Source organism: Zootermopsis nevadensis, unplaced genomic scaffold (assembly GCF_977971745.1).
Source record: "Zootermopsis nevadensis isolate Lab colony 2312 unplaced genomic scaffold, Znev_1.0 Znev_ptg000008l, whole genome shotgun sequence".
NCBI classification, from domain to species: Eukaryota; Metazoa; Arthropoda; class Insecta; order Blattodea; family Termopsidae; genus Zootermopsis; species Zootermopsis nevadensis.
This window is the reverse complement of record NW_028259140.1, coordinates 7,720,045-7,739,297: the sequence shown is the minus strand read 5'-3', so window position 1 is coordinate 7,739,297 and position 19,253 is coordinate 7,720,045. Positions and strand designations below refer to the sequence as shown.

Sequence of the window (19,253 nt, the reverse complement as noted above, 5' to 3'; positions counted from 1 at the left end):
TGCGTAATCGAAACGAACCTTTCAATTAGGCCCGAAGGATGCGTTTGTCAATTACTTTGTTGAAAACAGAAGAACATCTTTTTACTGCAACTACCTGGTGGTGTGACGCGCTTGTTACCGGCTGTTGGACACCCCTGACATAGTGGCTTAAGCTTGGACAAGAGGAGAGACTGGTCAGACTGAAGAAGCAAGAGCGGAAGCCATATTTAAAGTCAACTGGGTGTACCATAAAATAGGCAACCTGTAGAGTAGCGCGCTGAATAGAAAACGGGGCATGAAGATAAGTGCTCATAGCCCTGAAGATTAAGGCAGCAAGCACCTCTGAAACATCGGTAAATTTTTACCACACTACACGGTGAAACATCCCAGAAGTCACAGTCTGTGGTGTTCGCAGAAAAAAATTGTATTCAATTAATCCTTTCTAGAATAAGTTTCGGAGTGGAATGGCAGAGCGGAAACCAAACAAAAGACAATGCCAATTCCAACATTTAAACCGACGTCTGTGTAGAAGCTGGCTTCGAGGATTGTCATGCCCTATGTTGAAACGATTAAGATGACTATATAATGGAAGAGACGTGCTCGTCTACATATGGAAACTGAAGAAGTAAAATTAAACTTAAATCCTACACTATAGACTCTACAATTTACAGAAGTGAGTTTAAGAGCACAGGGCACCATTCAAACACAGCATTCACATCATCCTGGAAAGACAATGGCAAAAGTGGTTATTCGCCGGCAACTCACAGCCGAGGCCCGGATTCGCGCCAAGGGCAACAATCCGTCTACGATTTGCGGTTTTATGCGAGTCCTGTGTTCTCCTGATAATATAATTCCATCGTTGCTCTGCGCTCACTTACTTATCACCTGGCGGACGGACAATGGGATCGTTAGTGACAGTTGTTCCATAGAGACATAGTCTCGCTCCATTTCAACAGCAAAGAAAAAGGACACTAGTGAATGGTATAGCAAAAACGCCACTGAACTTTAAATGCCACATAGTTTCCAAGTCACACACAGAACGTCACTAAAATCGTATTATTGCATAGTTTTAAACAGTAGCTGTTGTCACATATCATCATGCTTGGAATTCTGAAGTCTGCATGCGGTTTTTCTCTCTTGAGACGAAGTTCCAAGTATGCAGACACCCTCCAGACAGGGAGGGATATGCAAGTAAGTTAATGGCCTCAGCACACACGTGACTAAATTATGAAGTTTAGAGTCATGAGTTGGCACTTAAAAAATCGAAACTCGGAGAAATTCCACAAGCACTGAAATAGCTGCCAAATTATTATCTCATAGATATAACGCAAGAGAGAAAACGAATAACAAGTGTCTTTTCTCCAGTATATTTCAGAAAATTTGTATATCCATAGCATTAGAGCAGGACTTGAAGGCGACTCGTATTTCCTAAGCCTTAAGTCGAGGAGAAAAGTGAACAAAATTAAAAACGTTCATTATAAACCGTCTCTTGCAAAATTAGATTTCTCAACTTCTGTATCTGTAACTCTTCACCACAGATTAAGGTACCTTTAAAGTATCCAAGTGTGGAACTAATCTCTCAACCCATTTCTGACTAAGGTGATATAAGTATTTAAATTTTCAGATGACTCTTGTTATATACAATTTTGATTTCCGCGGCCAAATTTTAAAAGCCTATTTGCTGATAAACCATTTTGGGCCTTGTGGGATAAAACTTATGATGCGTATTACGTATTACTATAACATCGATATAAGAACATATTTGAGATTTCACTACATTAAATTTTATTATATTCTTCAATTAAGCAAATATAAATAATAATTTTAATTTTTATATGCTGCTTTGTTACACTTTAAATAAATACAAGTTCCTAAAAGTATTACTACTTTTGATTTACCCGTCATTTTTAACGGGCAATTTTCTATCTTATACCACTGTTTGTTGTAGTAACAGCGGAATCTGCGTAGGCATAAACTAGATTTCAGCACGCAATGTTTTATGATTAACGTCGTCATTAAGGCTTTTCGGAATAGCTGGGGGGTTTAAGAATGCTAAGAAGCAAAGAACATTGAAAACTATTAGTACTCCAGGATGGATTGATCCCATCCCATCTTCTTTTGTGTGTGTGTGTGTGTGTGTCGGATTACAAGCTTGTTGTAATAGTACGCCATTTGTTATTGAACTGTGGAATTGATGGCCAATAAATAATGGCGAGCCCTCTCCAGGGGAGCAGCTTGTGTAAAACTGGCTCGAGTTGATCGTATTGAGTTGCTTTACATAAAATGAAATAACATTTTCAGTATACACAGTCAACAAGACTAATTTAGTTTGTTCAGAATTCAATACAAATGGAGCAATTGGTAATCGCTTGTTCTGTGATTTAATTCATATTACGAATTTCCTGCACTGTCTACCGACATGAATAATAGAACTTTTACATGAATGTATCAGTGTCGTGGTTTGTTTTATGGGTTTTCGATTACTTGTTTAACGAATTATGAAATCTAACTTAACATATTTTAATGTTGTTTGTGTAATTACAGTATCTCAACAGATTTTTATAAAATAATTGTAGGTGTCAACCATAATGTAATTATTGACTTTCGGCTTCAAGTAATGTCATATAATTTGGTGGTGCAATAGAACAAGCGGTTAGTCGCTGGCTTCTCACCGCACATAACCGGGTTCACGCCCAGGGCAGTCCATGTGGTATTTGTGATGGACAAAGTGGCACTGGGACAGATTTTTCTCCAAGTTCTTTGGCTTCTACTCTATATTTACTTTTGTATTACGATGAACGTATGCGATGTATAGGATAATGAACTATGGGCCCGTAAGCGGCCGCAGTTCCACAGAGACAAGTCTCACCCCATTGTAACATGTAAACAAATGTGTTATAGAAGATGGCTGTCTTCTGGGTTGTTGCGCCATGTAGTCTGGTAGAAGTTTACCGACAACCCTTCTAAACTCGTTCTACTTCCGTCATCATGTGAAACCACACAACTTAACCTGGTTAGCTTTTCCTTCTCTTTTCCTATAGCTTACGAATGAACACAAAGACCACCTACAAATGCACAGTAAAACACGAAAAACTGAAAGAACAACGCAAAGAGTATATAAATGTATACAAAAAACTCAATCAATGCGATATCAGGAATAATTCTGTACTATTAATATTATAGAAAAATCACTGTCGGCATATTTCGCAACCCTTTGATTTTTGGGCTTAGTTCAGGTTAATTATCTTTGAAGGCTATTAACATAATATCTAAAATACCCATGTGTCCCCTATTCAATGCGCTTGTGCAGACCGTCGTATTATCACTGAAACTGAACAATTAACGTCCGCTTTTCAAAAGTTACGAAACCCAAGGGAACAAATGGGTACAGAGAACTGCCGGTTTTATAATGACAGGAATTACCCTCGAATTAATCCCGCAGGTGCTAACCCTGAATGTACGATTACGATGTTACATGGCAACCGAGACCTATAAACAGTTCAATTACCATGAACGGTCGATGGCTCCATAAAAAAAACCTTGTCTTGACAACCTTCGTTATTTGCTTCTCTAGAATGTTAGAAAATGTTCTCAGGCGATCACCCGTGTCAATTTTGAGTTAAAAAGCCAACGTTTCGGAAACTAGCTTTGTTTCTGTCATCAGAGTCCAGATAATCATGGACTCCGGACTCAACATTGAGACGGCCGATCACCCGATAAGATTTCATAAGAATTATGCGCCTTCAAAGTTTGAAATTTTACATTTCCAAAAATGACTATACGCCATGAGTTAATTTAGAAAATATGTCATACTTTGGCATTTGATTGTATCAGTACAATCTTTATTCAGTTTTTGAAAAAGTTGGTTACACAAAATCACGTTCTTTTTATCGCAATAAATTACTACATCAGAAATGTTCACATTGCTAAAGAATATAACAACACGCCCCAAAAAGATGTACACACACAAAGTTAATATTCCGTATTATAATGTGTATACATATTTTTGGGACATTCTGTAAGTATACGACGTAAGATAACTGGCAGAAAGCTGGCACTGGTCAATTATTCACGCAATAAAGCTGTGTACAAAACATTGCCAAGGGGAATGCATCACGCACGCAGCTTCGTATTTGCAGAAATGTCACGCGCCGCGACTTTTAAATTACGCCAGTGTCATGTAAACAGTCATATTTTGTCCACAACGGATACAGTTTTAGTAATAAATACACGCAGTTCTGCTCATGCTTTATTAATAGGCTGTACACTATTTGCAAACCATGGCAGCATATCTTAAATTCCACGGCAAATAATAAATCATTTTCAGTAGAAGTAACACAATTAATTACATATTTCAAAGCCCATTAATAAGTTTTATAAGACAACTTAAATCCACGCCTCCATGGAGGTTGTACGTATTTCCACGCGCACGTGTCTCCTGTTAAATTTTATCGAGTGCAGTAACAAAATAATAATTCGGTTGTGGTAAATTTACAATGGAGTTCTCCAAGTCGAAAATTTCTATTAGGAAATAAACCAAAATACATTAGCCGTGGCTCAAAACTCCACTGAGGAATGTTGACGTTCTGTTTCGTAGTCCGTAGAACACAGCCTGTTTTAATCTATCCGCCGAGACTTTAAGAAGTTCTCCATTTACGTGGTCAAAATAATTATTTCTTGGGCATTAGATTTCATTATTAATGAAGTCTGTAGAATCAATAACAGATGGACATTCTCCCAACAGTTTTATAATTAGTGAAGCACGACTTTTAAACTTCAAAATCGTGTATCAGAGGCAAGAAAATACACATGGGGCATATGTGCTTTTCGCGTATTCAAGAAATAAAAGTAACCTGGGCTTTCAACAGCTGACATAGGATATTTAAAAATGGATTGGAATCAGGTTTCACATTGGTCCATGTCCTACAACACCTAAAAGTATAAGAAAACCTAAAAATAATAAACCGTTTAATTTTAACAAGAAGGCGGGATATTTTCATAGTGCCCAAAAATGTTGAAAAATATCGTGACATTTACATATGAATATTTATTCAGATCATTTTAGTACAATATCATTAAACCAGAACAAATTAATGGCGGATTGTCCAAATGATTCTTAAGAAAAAAATTGTTTCGACCCTGGATCCTGTATAGCAGTGTTTCTAAAAACAGTACTACGCTAAAATAAAACAATTTATAAACTCTACTAGCTTTATCCTTGAATATAAATTTAAAAGACATTCAACACAATGTACCTTCGTAATGAAAACTGCCACATCTTTGGTTGAGATTTAGCAACTTAGTGGGTCGCTCCAATACATCGAACCCAGATTATTTAATGTCAACTATAACTTATCCACCAGAATATATTTTAGTATTAGGTCGGAAATTGAAAAACGTCAATCAAATACACGGAGGTTAAATTTCTTACTAACAGAAAATTCCAGCGCCTTTGAAAATGAAAATATTCCTTTGTTCGTACAGAGTACTAAACTGAAATACATTTTAAAATCTACTCTCTTCAATATTACTTCTCACTTCTAAATTTTCTTAACCCGAAAAGTCTTACTTTGTCTCAGCGCCCTATTTGCTGAGCACCGATGGCTCTTTCTCAAAGGAATAAAACGGCCGGAGCATAAAGTTGACTATTCGGAAGAGATAAAATTACATGGAGCTATGGCTTATTTAAAACAAACATCTTCATGGCGTGACAAAAATAATATTAGGATAAGGAGGAGAAGAAACAACAACGCCTGGGAGAAAAATACCAGAAGAGTAAGCGAAGAAAGATGGAAAGAAGATAATGAGGAAACAAGATGAGAAGAATCAGGAGAATAAGATAAGAAAACAAATAAAGTTATTGTTTTTCATGCCATTTCCGTAATTGTATTTTCACTCCATAACTAACTTCAATCTGACGACTTAGGTCTGTACCGGAGTTAAACATAAAGACGGAAATGGTTTCCAAATCCTTGGGACGAAACGAAGTTTAGCATGTAAATTCAACTCAGTCTCTCAAGTTCCAACCCCAAGAGAACCAATCGGTTTCCTGCCACAAAAACAGAGTAAATAAAGTAAGTTTTAGCAGGGAAATGAGCAGAAAATCTGTAGTTGCACCAGACTTACAAGCAGCTGAAGAGAAAAGTGATCTATAAAATTCATGGCTGGTAAATAATATTGCAAACAGGAGATTTGTTGACGTCGTACCAACTGACTGATTCTTATATTACGTAAAGGCTATCTTTCAACTACTAATTAAAACGCCGAATGACACGGGAAGGTGGTAAGAGAGGTGGAATGGTAAATTTCGGGGAGAAATAATTTCCATCGTTCTCGAGCTGTTATATACGTACGAAAGAAAAATTCGTGTAAGAAATAAGGTTATATTTTTAATTTTACTCAAAGAAGAAGTTTTTATACGTTTAATAACAATAATCCACACACACATGCACTTCAAGCAAAGACATTAAGACGGTCTTCTGTCTCCGGAAAACACAAGGTAATCAAGTGGAAGCACTTTTGTCTTTTAAATGTTAATCTTTGTCTCTGTCCCATTTACGACATGAAAGCACTGTTGAACTAGGGCAATGAAGATGCGCGCAGTCCAGCACAGAAGCGACGCGTTAATTCGTCGTGTCAGGTCGACTCGAAATCAAGGAAGAAACGTGATGACGTAAAAATGAGCCATTAGCCTTCAGAAACAAAAGAGACACTCCATTCAGGGCACAACGTAAGGGGATAAAATGTAATGCGGAAGAGTAATTTAAAACTAAAATTACAGACAGTGTCAGACGTAGACTTTGAGTTATCAAACATTCAAGAGCTCTTTATTAATGAGTGCTCTGTGTTACTGTGATGCTTAACGTAAGCAGAAAAATCGCTTCTAAAGAAGTGGTTGAAAAACAGGCAAGACTTAAATTACGCAAAGTCTCATAAATACGATTATATATGTCATGTTAGTTCCTTATAATAGTTAACTACAAGGAGGTTCTAAGAATCTGATAGTCAAGAAACACCTGCTTCGTACGGCACCCAAAGTTCCATTACCATTCTCACAAGCGCCCGACACTGGACTTATTCCTGTGCGAGATAAATCCAGTCCAACCTTGACACCTTACTTCTGATAACCTATTTTAATATTATCCTCTCATCTATGCCTGTATTTCCCAAGCGGCCTCTTCGCTTAAAGTTTTACGATACGGATGTTACAAGGGCGAGTCGAATGTTACGTCACTGTAATTTTGTGGAGAGCTCTTCCCTTCATTTAGACGTATCTCCACCAGACTTAAGACATTTATCCCACTGTCTCACAAGCCTGTTGATGAGGTGGAAGAAAAATCGCAGTAGTTGGCGTAGAATATCCACCACTTCCTAGATCTCGTCCGATAAAAAATTGACCCTCCAAGGGCTATCCAAATACATGGAAATGGCAAGGCGACAAATCTTGACTATAAAGATGGTGTTGGAAGACCTCCCATCAAAATTTATTCATTTGTTTCGACGTCACAACCGCTGTGTGTGGCCGAGCACTGTCATGGAGTAAGATCACTCACTCTCTTCGTCGGAAAGAGTCCTGGTCGCCTGCTTTTGACTGCACTGTCCATTCGGTCCAGATTTGTCGCCGTGCGATTTTCCCATGTGTCTGAAAAGCTGGAAAAGTTTCAGGGTCTACGTTTTTCATCTGAAGATGAGACACATGAGGCAGTGGTGGATATTCTATTCTACGGCAACTACCGGCGTCTTTCTATGAAGACGCCATCAACAGGCCTGTGAGTCAGGGTGACAAATACCTTAACTCTGGTGGAGATACTTCTACATAAAGATCAGGGTTCTCCACAAAATCACACCGGCTAACTCTCATTTGACTCCCTCTTTATATAGATTTCTCATCATCCTCCTTCGTATATTAAACCTCTTCATTCTCAATCTTCCTGTTATTTCCTCTCTCTGAAGACCAAATATCCTCCTTAGTATACGTCTCAAGCATGCTATATATATATATATATATATATATATATATATATATATATTCTTCACGCAGAATAAAATATCAATTTATAACTACGGCTTTCGGGTTTGAGCCATGTAGAATGTTGAGTATTAACCAACGTTTTGATAAACATTAAAGTTGCCACACTCGCCGAAAAATATCAACTACGAGTACAACATTTGTCGTAACGTTGGTTTATATTCCACATTCGACGCAGCTCACACCCGGAAACCGAAGTTATACACTTAACTCCAGTTGCGAAAATCTAAGCACGCGAATTAAACACTATTTCTTACACCCGATGATGTCCTATTTCCTAGAAACACGCAAGCGGCAGACACTCGTCATGGACTGCTCACTTTGTAAATTCTGTGGACAGATCGAATAAAATATTGAAGGAAGTCGGCATCCTGGCCGTCTGAACAGTAAGTTGCTGCCTGCAGGAACGCATCCAAAGATAGACGAGTAATTATTAATGATCATCGTGGAGTAAGAGGTGACAGTAGCCATGTTACCGCGTACAGAGAACCGAGCTAAATCTGGTACATTGGGTTGACTTCAGACTCTCACACAGAGTAGAGCTTAAATTATTTTAAAGCATTTATTTAATCTGAAGTCGGAAATCAGAAGGGTCACAAAGTAAATTTTAAATTTGCATTTAAATATTACTGGGCGTTCTGGATGGGTGTAAAACATTGTTACCATCTCTAAAGAGATAAACACGCATTAGGATTGTCTGAGAAAAAAGCGTTGAGTAAAATATTTTGGCCTAAGAACGAGGAAGTAATAAAATATGTAAAAAAACTGCACAATGAGAAGCCTCATAATTTATACTTTTCATTAAACACTATTGCGGTAATCAAATGTGGGATGGTGAAATGGGTTAGATGTATCATTAAATAGAAATTATAAAATGTGAAGGAAATAGATGATTTTGGGGAAACAGCGGTGACAGGATACTATTAAATGTATCTCAGATAAATAGAGTGTAAAGGTGTGTATTGGATTCACGTGGCTGCAGGCAGTATCGAGCTGCGTGTTCTTGTAAACATTGTAAAGAAGCTTCATATTAAAAAAAGAGTGGCATTTATTGACCACAGGGCTGTGGAGTCGCAGTCGGAGTCGCAGTCAGAAGCACTTTAGGTGGAGTCGGGGTCGGTAAAATTGTACCGACTCCGACCTCGATATAAAAGCTTAAGAACGATTTCTATACCGTGTGAGCCGCCGGCGACCTCACGTTTAAGGTAATTCAACGACGCGTTGAGCCACATGGTGTGGGAATAATGCTTTGTAACTTTGGCTCCGGTACCTCAAGAATACAAACTGCCTATAAATCAACGGATTTCTGCAATAACCATTAGACGCATATTTAAATATAGGTTATAAGTCTAAAAAGTAGGATGACGATGAACGTGGTGGTGATGAAATCTCTTATGGTGCCGTTTACCGATTTAGTAGGTTTACCCTTATTAATACATATTGAGCTTTTATGAAGGAGTCGAAGCCGGAGTCGGAGATTTTAGTACCGACTCCACAGCCCTGATTGACCAGACATCAGTTTCTCAGAAAAGTCTATTTTTTGTCGTGTTACAGTACAAATTTTACCCTCTGAATATAATTTTATATTCACCATGTGCTACCTTTTTTAAGCTTCCGGTTCCTATTACATTATTATCCCATTATCATGGAATGACTGAAGGAGACGCCAGTCTCTAAGTTACAGCATTACTTTAAGTGTCGTGGTGCTTCAGGCCTGTCCGATATATAAGAGTGTTCTAATATTTCCTAACAATGTTAACGATGTATCGAGTATTGAAAATCGAACTTTCACTGCTTCGTAGATATAACAGATTTAAGGAGAAGATATTGGTTGTTCTCAAGTAGTATGGCAGTTCAGATGATCAATGATCGACGTCCCTTCGGGCTATAAAACTGATCCACGGCCACACAATAAAGGAGAAACTCTGATTTTGTCCAGAACATAATAACAAAGAGTGGATCGGCACACTCAAATTCGAGTTCATTTTCAAACTCTATGGAATATAGGTCGTCTTCAGAAACTGGTAGCCGATCAACTAGTTAAGAAATGTCTGCTCTCAATGCAGCCTGGAAGTTTCTTACCGTGTCATGTGGTCACACACCAGCAGTCTATTCTATGCCAGATGAATTTAGTCCTTAGACAATAATTCTTGACAAACCTCAAAAGGGTCAGTCACATTAAAGAACTAGGTGTAGATTAAAATATGGTACTAGATTTTGAGGAACAGGATGTGAAGATGTGTTAATCTTAGGGTTACATAAAAGCATGGAATTTTGTGATCAGCTGATCAACTATGAACTGAGACCGCGATGTTAGCTGGTAAAGTTGTAGCTTCAGATCATGTCTGTTAGAACATTCGAAATCGAAAGCAATCCTATATCACAGGAATATATATTTATTTATTTTCCGAGGATAAAAGAGTTTCAAGTTGACACCAACTACTCGTTCTTTTGATTGCTAGTTCCATATGTCGTTCATTCACTATATCGACAGTGGTTATTTTTTATTGCAGTTTGACTGGTTACTGACTTATTCTATCGATACTGATAAGTGTCTATTTTCGAGACCGTCAATGGTGTAAAGGAAAATCCCCGAAGGACATATCGATGTATCGAGAACTGGAGAAGTTCATCGACAATATGAAAAGAGTTGAATCCAAGTAGATGAAAGATTTCTGAACGCTTCGGGGTGTAAAGAAAAAATAGAGAGAAAGGAAAAGTATATTCTCATGTGGAGCTTTAAAGAAAGCAAATATTGATAGTACGTTACCAGACTTCCATACTCTTGTCACTCGTCTATTCCCTCTCGAGAACGAAGTCTTTACAAGGCAGTGAGAGAACATCAACCAAGTGTAAAAAAAAGTCTTGGAAGTCACTCACGAAGATGACAAAGAAAATCCAGCATCGTAGGGCATTTCAGGCAGTATATGACACAAGAATTGTCCCATAGGATAATAGTAAAGTTGCTCCTGTTTTTAATCAAGCAACACGTATGGGAATGGAGGCAAAGCTACACGTATTCAGTACTAAATAAATATGTCCAGTTTCAAGTTCCGGCCACTTTACTCCAGGGTAACAGCCCCCCGTGTCCACAGGACAGAACTGCTCCTGACCTCTTAGTTTTATCAGTTGACTGCGCAGAGTTGACCATTGATTTTATCGTAAAAATAAATAAATACGGAAACAAATCGTCAGTGTACTACGAACCTACGGAACAACGGAACTTCAGTCGATAGATCGAAGCGCGCGGCGCTATTGTATGTTCTGTGTGTCATTGCGAAATGGTCATTAAAAAACTGACGGATAAAGCAGACAACGCGTATGGAAACATTGGTGTCAAAGAATAACCGAGGGCTGTGAGAAACAACGAATTCAGAATCGCCAAATAACGAGAATTTACTAACATCATAGACATAGTAAAAGTTACCAAAATAATTTTGACTCTGCTTTAAATGTTCTTTTATGTCCCCAAGATAAAGACACACATTAAATCGAATCTGCAGTTATACCACTCTTATATTCCCAATCACAGGTAAATTAAAATAACTGTATGTACTAGGGACTCACATGGTGTTCATTTCTGCCAATAGTTCTATTCTATTCGTGTTTATTGTGAATTCTCTGTTTAACCGTATACATTTTAAATATCTCAGCTAGGCAGATTGATATTTTAGACAGCCGTAATACTAGTAGATATGGCCTGTGGAGTGCAAGTCTTAATGAACAGCCACATTCCGGTCTTATCAAGCCAGATATTAACATAATTACGGCCAGAGTGAGCACATTATTTCAATGAGCAGAGTACACGGCGTCCTTATCATTATCTGCATTATTCTTCTTCTAATGATTTGGTGTTTCAATCTCTTTCCCATCAAATCAGTGTATTTTAACCACCGCTGTATCAGCTACAATAATTATACGGCAGACTATCGATAATCACGAACGAACATATAACTATAAGCAGATGGCTCAGGTATTTTTCAAAATACTATCCCGGCGTTCGGCTGATAGAAACTGAGTAAAACCATAAAAATCCTTTAACATGATTGTCTGCTAGGATGTTGCATTGTGCAGTTTCGTATATGTTGACCCACGTTTCAGAGGTGTTTCCTGCCTCCAACATCAGGGCGATTCCCACTGTTAATGACGAAAACATCGATCAGAATTCAGTACAACGTTTTCGAATAAAATAATACAATTCTTTGCCGAGGTTCTAAGATCCGTGGCCCCAGAGGAAAAATAAGTGGCATCCCTGCTCTAGATAATAGTTGTCTATTATGGTCATGTCTTCTTCTTGGGCTAATGTCCATGCGTCACAGAAATCTACTTCCTGGCTAAAACGTCACGGAACATCTTCATTCAGAGAGCATCCGGTATTTCCCGACTCACTTCCGGCCTCACATATCTCACCCCCTACCCCTCCTTTCACGTCATCAGGAAACCGATTTCCTCCCAGGCAGCAATTTTCCTCCTATTCGTCTTCTTTCTCGCCATCACTGTCACATCCTTGTCGTGTCTCATTAGTATATCTTGGCTTCGAATATCTGCGTCGGTTGTTGAAGGTTTTCCAAATTTTCGGCAAACAATGCAGTTTCCATCTTCACAGTGAATGTTCCTGGAGGGTTTAACCTTCCAAAGCCTAGTGGTACATATCTGTCCCACCTGCTTGACAATCCAGGAGTCTGTACTCTTTACGTTTCGTAAAATTCTCGTTGTAAACAGCGATCATTTCCTTAAAGAGCGTTGTCAAGCCGATCACTAATGGTAAAGTGTTGTGTTTCCTTTGTGGTACGAACTGACGGTGTTATTTAACAATAGCAGAGTGCCCCCAGTGCAACTGCAGGAAACCACCGCGGCGACCTTGAAGGAAAATGAGACCATGGCGACCTGACGACTACAGTGCCCTAATCCAACGAAATAAATATTTTATTTGTGCACAGTTTTGTATGATAAGTTACTTTCGACAAAATTTATCTTCAGTTTACAGAATATTTTAGTTCATATAAATATAAAAATGCTGTCTCCATTTAAGAACAATAAGTTTCATGGAGTTTCTTGCAACTTAATTTATTATACTTTGAAAAGACTAAAATTCTTACTTGTAAAATATGATAGTGTTAATTCTACTTTCTACGAAGCTTTCGCAACTGATGATGAATAGATTCAACTGAAATGTGAAATATTGGTTATGACGATGAGTTTGATTTAATGTGAGAATAAGGTATCGTGGCCTATTTGTAATTCAATATTTATGCACTGTACAGAGGGTCGGAGGAAAGTCTCAGAAGTAAAAATCCCCTTTACACATCTGCTACCACACAGGGATCCATAAATCTCATCTCAGCCAGAAGGCCAGTGGCACAGACTGGTTTCAAGGAATATTACGCTAGGAATTACATCACGCCGACCCACACCACTGTCAGATTTGTGATTCGGTAAAGTTTTCAAAGTCTCCTCATGTCATCAGAAAACTTTATTGAACCACAAAATGAAATTCTATTTGAAATTCCAATATCAACATGAGCATGGTATCAGTCACAAGTAAACCCAAACGATTCCACAAACAGCAAACTGGTCACGAGGGACCTACTGCAAGAATGAAGCATCCACTTGGCTTTCGCTCTCCAGGGAATATACTTCTTCCTCCCACACGTCTTCAGAAACCATGACCCACATCTCAACACTCTGACTACAAAACAAATAATCAAAGATCTAGCAGTGACGTTTTGACCGGAGTACAGAGTACGAAGTCTTTCTGTACAACAGGAATCGGGTCTACCCGGGTGCGGTAGCTAACTAACCAATCACATTAATCTAAGCATCAGAACACTTGGAGCTTTAAATCAATCCCCTCTGCACGGTCGTAAGTACGGCTACTGTGAACAGGGACACATTAAAATCACTCTGTATACGAAATTTGCATCAGATGTACGAAACGAATTATGTTTGAATTCTGAATATATTTGAAAGTATTTCTATTTTTGGCATAAAGTTCAAAATAAATGTATCAATCAATGCTATCAAATACGGCTCACCGGAGCATGATACAGACTGTAATTCAAAATATTTGTTCAGAGCATTTTTCGATAAGGCGAACATAAACGAAATATGTCGACCTAATGGAAAATTATGTACCCTTCAACAATATAAACCTTCATTCCGCTCTGCTTCAGAAATGTTTTGTAGAATCCACTTGTATTTTTACGTCATTATGTGGTTATGTTAGAATGTTTATAGCCTATTTTTGCTACAAGCACTTGCTGATGAAGGCGAAATCGACAAAACATTTTTTATTTCGAAACATTACTCTAAAAAAATTCTTGATGCCCTCGTCTGAAAGTCTAATAGAATATAATGTACCGGCATTCATTTATTCTTACTTCGCTTCGTTAACTATAAACTGTGTTAATCTACGTTACATTTTAAGGCTCATGAGTATAACGAAGTAGAGAAAAACTATATGTATATGATATAAACGGAGGCGGGACAAAATTGCACAATAAGAAGATTCATAATCTCCACTCTTCATCAAATGTTATTATGATGATAAAGAAGGATGAAATGGTCGGTCTGACTATATGTAAAACACACTGAGGAAATAAGGGATTCCTACAAATCGTAATAGCATAAAATATAGTTTGTAATACACTGGAACACTTACAAGCACCAATTCAACAAGATGTGTTCTAAAACTGGTTTCATTCATACAAGTCTAAATAATTTTGTGGCTGGGATTCAGCTTTTATGTTATCTGGATGTGGGTGGTTTCCAGTGCTGCGAGCTGAAAACGTTAAAAAGTGGAATCACTCCAGCGTAAACACACGGTTTCTTTTATTTCTCGCGTTGTCATTCGCTTCCTTTGTGTGGACTGGGTCCCGTTTCTGGTTAGCGGGTCTTGTTGCCACTTGCTATGCAGAACAGCTGTTTTCTATTTCAGTCAAATGGTTTTTAAACAAAACCTATTTGATGCGACAAAATTTAATTAAGTTCCGTACAGGTACAAACATGCGATACGACTACAATTCTGCTCTGCAAACAGCAGTAAGTGAGACGAACGTTCTAGACGGTACGGTAGCAAGCCTTTCCCGAAATAGTCTACTCTTTATTTCCTGGTAAATGCACTTTTGATTTTTACTGTCGTTCCTGAATATTTGTACTCTGGGCCACATTTTCAAAGGATTTATTAACTACTTTTATATTGTAATGATCTTGTCATGTAGCCAGTCTGGCGACGAGACATAACATACTTCACCCTGAGCCTACGTCTTGACCACTTCCTTAAGACCACGTGTAATATTCTTTATAATATTTATGTTTTCACCAAAAAAAATTAACATCATCGGAATATACCAGAAGCTGATGTGTCCCATTCAAGCCCAATTCTTCTTTGTTTGTGTTTTTTTAGGTTTCCTTATTGGGTATCCAAAAGCAAAGCGGAAAATCAATTATGAAAAAGCATCTCGTTTGTTTCAGACCATTCTAAACAAGAAACAATCAGACAAATGTTTACCGATACTAATTTTTCTATATAGATAATTTAAATACGTTTAATTAACCCGACTAATTTGTGTACCAAATTAAATTATTATGTTGCATAATACCAATAAGACCTGCCACGAAGTAGTAGCGGCCTACTTCCAGATAAAGTTGAACGCAACTGTCTCTTCGGGGCTCCCGGGTAGAACTCCTATGAAAAGGTTACGTTCACTGTATTGCTTTTATAGAGCGATACTTGACTCGTATCGGGAAAACCTTGTTGCACTTGGCGGTGAGTCATGCAGTTCAAGCAGGGTGCCGGGAAACTGTCCCTAAATTCAAGCAAAAATGTGAAATAAATCAATGAAAACCTCAACAGGATGGCTGATATATCATAACGTAATCGAACTTGGTGCCTGTAGAATAAAAATAAGCCATGCTGCCATATGAGCTATCATGCTCGCTGAGATAATTTCAGTCATGTGCTAACAGGAGTCGTACACTCTTGGAAGACTTCAATCACCGCCCACAGTTTCCAGACAGCGATGGTCTCATTGTGCGACGTTTGTTTGAAATGAAAAGGCCACTTCCGGTTATAAATGGCCATCGGGCAAGACGGGAGCCATAAAACAAACTGCAGAACGCAAACTGAGCATACACCCAGGCAATTATTTACCGTAATAGTCTACGTTCTTTTCTGCGATGACAAATGCTGGGCCACAGTAACTTATATTTTACGATCCTACATCCTTATGTGTGCTATATGATGTAGACAAGGAGTTTATCCTCAGATCACAAACAGGCACGAGTCTATTTAAGATGACGTCCTACTTTAAAATGTGATTTAGAATTAAATCAAACATTTCAGTATCCTTAGTCAGCAAATTGTCCTTTAACAGCCACGTATTAAGCCTCTATCAGAAGCACCGGTTTTTCACGAAATCTGTTTAATCTTCTACATACACAGTTAATTAACATCATAATCAATGTACGTAATAAAAGGAAATTTCTTCGTCATAACACGTAAATGTTAGCGCACTGCAAAGAAACAAACACTGAATATTTATTAATATAACGAAATTCAAGTTCCGGAAAATAAATTGACATCACTACATACAATAGTACATCTCAGAAATATAATAGTTGCTCAGCTTGTCAAGAAATTCCCTGCCTTTATGAACCCGGAATATATATATCGTTTTCACAAGAGCCTGCCATAGGAACACGCCTAACAATAGACTTAATGTTTCCCATTATAAACTGTTTCTAAACTGCTATCCCCCAAAATACGAAGACATCAATCTCCCTTTGGCGGGACGAGAAATGCAGGTGTTATCGTATTCCCACAATGTCCTGCATCCTCTAGGAATACTGCATATTTACCAGAAAACGAAATTCTATTAAGTCTATTTTCCTTAATATTTCTTGTCAAGAACTCGCAGGCCTGTACCTCTGTCTCGTTAAGATAATGTTCAGGTACTAGATTAATAACCAAGTCACTTCAACTGAAATGAAAGTGTTAGAAAAATCACCGATTCGAATGTAACTGTATGAAGCAAGAAGTTCTTCAAAATAATGTTAAACATGTAGTCCCTACCACAAAGAAAACCTCAAAGTCTCCGAACATTAACTGGTTAATGTTGCGTCGAGAAAAATGTCTGTTTATTCTAAGAATTGTATGAAACCCATAAAAACACTGCTGGTAAAATGCAGAGGAAGTAAATGTTAAAGCAGGTGGTTCATATAGTTACCGTTGCCTTTTAAATTGTTACAAAAGGATTTAAAATTCAAAGCAAGTTCCGAATTGCAAATAAAGTAAACATATGTCAATGCATATCAAAATCACAAAGAGAAAAATAAAATGTCATGCCTGTACCACACTGTCGTAAAACATCGGTATTTACCAAGCCCAAATTTCTTTGTTAAGAAGCTTATTGTTTTTTCTTTGCTTTAAAGAACATTATCTAACACAATGGAAACAAAAATTAGAAGCATTGAAATATTTGAGCAGTACAACGAAAGACTTCTAACACATTCACATAATTCTCAAAACAAATGTAAACGACTCACGATAACCTAAAAGTAGCCATTGTTCAGCTTAGTGACGTACCACATGACGTAGTAATGACGGTGACACAGCCCGTGCAGCGAGCTGAAGACGCGAAGCATGCATCACCATCACCGAAGATCACCAACTGACTGCAGTTCGCAGGCGAAGCCAGCATCCCGCTGCACATTCTGTGCGCAAGCTCGGTCTACGCTCCACATCAAAGTTACAGAAACCATTAGCGGCGTTGCTCCATATAACGCCACAGCGACATTACAATTAAATATTCTGACTACTGCAAGTCGTTATCATCCTTTTGCATACTTTACGTAAGGCACGCTACGTAATGTGACGTCGGATGGTAACAACAGTGTCTTCAATTACATCTACATAATATTGTTTTATATATAAGCAAAGCTTGTAACATCGTGTCTCTCTTTATATGCCTGGTACCACACCTTTTCAACCACTGGGCCCATTTGCTCGGTACAAAACACAGTGTTGGAGGAAAATATATCTTTGTGCGTTATTTTTAAATCAATGCTGTACATAAGACGAACATAATTACGTCAAAAGCCTGTCCTTTTCTCACTGTAGAGCCTCGACAAAAATAAAATATAAAGATCATTTGACAGTGTCGCGAAGATCGAAATTACTGCAGATAAATAAACTCTGGTGTGCGTGTGGTACAGGTAAAAGGAACTCATCTCAGATACCTGCTACTGTTTAACGTCAACCAGAAAATTGTTGTGAACCGCTGTATTATTCCACCGGGATTCAGACCCGCGATACCTGCATCCAGGAGGTCACACGCATCACGATTTACAAATTTTCTCTGACTTGTTTGATAGCTGTTTCTAAATACTGATTTCTCTCAAATAAAACGTTTTTGCAATTTAATTTTGCTAAACAGGCTCCACAAATTTAAATTACAAAATCTGGTGACGCATCTCGCACTATGACGTAACAATGAAGCCACATTATCAATGTTTCCGTGTGACCTACTCATATTGTACCTCCGTGCTCAAAAGACGCGCGATTAAAAAACCGTGTATCAACTATGCAAATAAACGACTTCTATTTCCGCCCCTTTCTCAGAACGTTACACTGAACGGGTTATATGCGTGTCTGTGCTGAAGCAACTGATCCCCTTTAAAAGGGACAAAGAATTTCTTCCCAAGCTCTTGACGATTCCCCACTCACAACCATGTTTTTACCAGGTAACTAATTTAATGGAACAGATTCCTCCTTTAGACAATAATATTCTCTGAGTTATTCAAAAAGAAAACTGAAGGATTATTACCCCGATCACAATCGCTCGTCACTGCGCCCAATCCTGAGCCCAAACTCTATTTATTTAAGATCCATTTCAATATTATCCTCACATTTCCGCCTAGGTCTTCTAAGTAGTTCTCACCTTCTGGATTTCTGACTAAAACGTTATATGCATTACTCGCCGCCCCCCCCCCCCATGCGTGTTACATTCCCCACACATATGCTCGTACTACATATGGTCACGGAAAAGTACAAGTTACGAAATTCATCCTACAAGGCCTACAGTGCTACGCTTTTACCAACCGAAGTTGGTTCACTGGTCCCATAGATGAAAGACGGTAACGATTAGTAACACGGATATTCTATGCCTATTATATTCACTTCGTAGAAAGTGCTAAGAACGCATCAAACTGTCAAAATGTCCACATTTACGTAATTTTATTCCTT

General features: G+C 38.1%; 1 protein-coding gene across 4 annotated transcripts in view; it reads right to left on the bottom strand.

Moving 5' to 3' along the window:
- Nucleotides 1-19,253, bottom strand: part of LOC110835577 (trace amine-associated receptor 8c) — a 121,932-nt gene that overhangs the window by 85,997 nt on the left and 16,682 nt on the right. The window contains exon 1 of one of the 4 annotated variants that reach the window (XM_022075921.2): nucleotides 17,595-17,684. The exons of the other annotated variants lie outside the window; for them this stretch is intronic. The gene's annotated coding sequence lies outside the window, so the exon portion shown is untranslated. Of the gene's footprint in view, nucleotides 1-17,594; nucleotides 17,685-19,253 lie in introns of those variants that run through there. 4 annotated transcript variants of the gene reach the window in all.